Source organism: Dermochelys coriacea, chromosome 1, assembly GCF_009764565.3.
Source record: "Dermochelys coriacea isolate rDerCor1 chromosome 1, rDerCor1.pri.v4, whole genome shotgun sequence".
Lineage (NCBI taxonomy): Eukaryota > Metazoa > Chordata > Testudines > Dermochelyidae > Dermochelys > Dermochelys coriacea.
Genome location: NC_050068.2, coordinates 294,918,381 through 294,921,429, shown reverse-complemented (window position 1 = coordinate 294,921,429; position 3,049 = coordinate 294,918,381).

Genomic DNA, 3,049 nt, shown 5'->3' with positions numbered 1-3,049 from the left:
CAAGGGAAGGTCATGCCTGACTAATCTAATCGCCTTTTATGATGAGATTACTGGTTCTGTGGATGAAGGGAAAGCAGTGGATGTATTGTTTCTTGACTTTAGCAAAGCTTTTGACACGGTCTCCCACAGCATTCTTGTCAGCAAGTTAAGGAAGTATGGGCTGGATGAATGCACTATAAGGTGGGTAGAAAGCTGGCTAGATTGTCGGGCTCAACGGGTAGTGATCAATGGCTCCATGTCTAGTTGGCAGCCGGTGTCAAGTGGAGTGCCCCAGGGGTCGGTCCTGGGGCCCGTTTTGTTCAATATCTTCATAAATGATCTGGAGGATGGTGTGGATTGCACTCTCAGCAAATTTGCGGATGATACTAAACTGGGAGGAGTGGTAGATACGCTGGAGGGGAGGGATAGGATACAGAAGGACCTAGACAAATTGGAAGATTGGGCCAAAAGAAATCTAATGAGGTTCAATAAGGATAAGTGCAGGGTCCTGCACTTAGGATGGAAGAATCCAATGCACCGCTACAGACTAGGGACCGAATGGCTCGGCAGCAGTTCTGCGGAAAAGGACCTAGGGGTGACAGTGGACGAGAAGCTGGATATGAGTCAGCAGTGTGCCCTTGTTGCCAAGAAGGCCAATGGCATTTTGGGATGTATAAGTAGGGGCATAGCGAGCAGATCGAGGGACGTGATCGTTCCCCTCTATTCGACACTGGTGAGGCCTCATCTGGAGTACTGTGTCCAGTTTTGGGCCCCACACTACAAGAAGGATGTGGATAAATTGGAAAGAGTACAGCGAAGGGCAACAAAAATGATTAGGGGTCTAGAGCACATGACTTATGAGGAGAGGCTGAGGGAGCTGGGATTGTTTAGTCTGCAGAAGAGAAGAATGAGGGGGGATTTGATAGCTGCTTTCAACTACCTGAAAGGGGGTTTCAAAGAGGATGGCTCTAGACTGTTCTCAATGGTAGCAGATGACAGAACGAGGAGTAATGGTCTCAAGTTGCAATGGGGGAGGTTTAGATTGGATATTAGGAAAAACTTTTTCACTAAGAGGGTGGTGAAACACTGGAATGCGTTACCTAGGGAGGTGGTAGAATCTCCTTCCTTAGAGGTTTTTAAGGTCAGGCTTGACAAAGCCCTGGCTAGGATGATTTAACTGGGACTTGGTCCTGCTTTGAGCAGGGGGTTTGGACTAGATGACCTTCTGGGGTCCCTTCCAACCCTGATATTCTATGATTCTATGATTCTATGGTCATAGTTTTAAGCTTGTTTTTCAACTGATTGCACTAGAAAACTAATTTTAAGTGAAAAATACAAAACCAATTTCTGCCCCCCACACACTTAGATTCTGATATTATCACATGACTCCAAGGTCTGTAGCCCTCATCACACACCTTTATTGCCTATGGCCCTGATCCTGAGTTGTTAGTTTTGTTTTTTAAATAGTCCCAAAATACATATATCATAGCAACATTGGTGATATCTCTGCATACCTAAGCAACAATCTATGCAGCCATAGGTGTCAACTTCTCCTGGAGCCGGTGGGTGCACCATGTTCCCCTTCTCCCCCCTCCCCCCCACAGCTTGTTATGCTATGAAACAGCTGTTTCGTAGCAGCAAGTGCTGGGAGGAGAAGCGGGAAAAATTTGCTCAGGAGAGGAGGTGGAGGCGAGCTGGGGCAGGGCGGGTGGGGTGGTTGGCTGCCGGTGGGTGCAGAGCACCCACCAATTTTTTCCCATGGGTGCTCCAGCCCTAGAGCACCCACAGAATTGGCGCCTATGTCTGCAGCATTTCCTGTTACATGGCATACCGCTCAGTAGAGTGAGACGTCATATGCTGGTCTTTCAACTGTGGCATGCTACAAACACAGGCAGCTGTAATGCATTTTTACCTTTCTGACATCAGGTCACATATCCATCCTTCAGATTTCCTACACTGCTGCCTCTTCCATCTGGCCAGTATGTTAGTTTGGAAGATAGAAGCCACCATTCGAATATTTTTCCCATTCCAGGGTCACAGAGTCCAAATGAAAAAAAGTGCAACATCCTATTCCCTCCCTAGGTCAGTCTTCTTCCTTGGTACAGAGGAGAGAGAAATGGGGGTTCCTTCCCATTGCACAAAATCCCTAGCCTGGGACCACAAAATAAGACCAGACCTCAAACCCACAACCATCTCATCCCAAGTAGCGTCCTGCTCCTGCTCCCACTGCAGGCCTAAATCTTCACTCCCCTCATATCGTCCCTTCTTGATCTCAATAGATATTTATTCTCACTGATTTAAGCAATACCTTTGGTGCATGTCTCTCTAGGTCTGAAGCAATTTTATGCTGTCCAGGATTCCTACCTGTTCAGACCTCCTTCTTCCTGGCCTTTCACTAGACTTTCCAGTCTATTTTAATGACAAGCCTATCCGCTCTCATAGGCGCAGACTCCATGGGTGCTCCAGGGCTGGTGCACCCACAGGGAAAAATTAGTCCCCCCCTCACCTCACCTCCTCCTCAGCCTCTGCCTCCACCTCCTCCCTGAGCGCGCCGCGTCTCCGCTCCTCCCTACCTCCCAGCCTTGCCACCACCAAACAGTTGTAGCATGTGCTGGGAGGGAGGGGGGAGGAGTGGGAATGTGGCGCTCTCAGGGAGGAGGCAGGGAAGAGGTGGGGCCTGGGCGGGGATTTGAGGAAGGAGTGGAATGGGGCAGGGAGGGGGCGGAGTTGGGGAAGAGGTTGGAATCAGGGCAAGAGGGGGCAGAAGGGAGATTGAGCACGCACCGATGCCAGAAGTCGTCAGCACCTATGTCTACTCTCATGCTTATTACTCTGCTCACTAACAAGTGCTCTTTTATAGTTCTGCCATTTCCCAGCAGGTCTAGTTGTTGCCTATCCCATGATCCCTCCAGAGCTGGGGTGTGGGAAGCGAGGAGAGAGAACTACAAGTCCCAGAATGCCTGGCCTTAAAGGAACCATAACCCAATAACAGGATTGCTGGTGGGCTACCCCTGCCCTTAAAGCTTAAAGTGAACCTCCTCCTTCCCCAGCTACAGAGGCATACAACTTT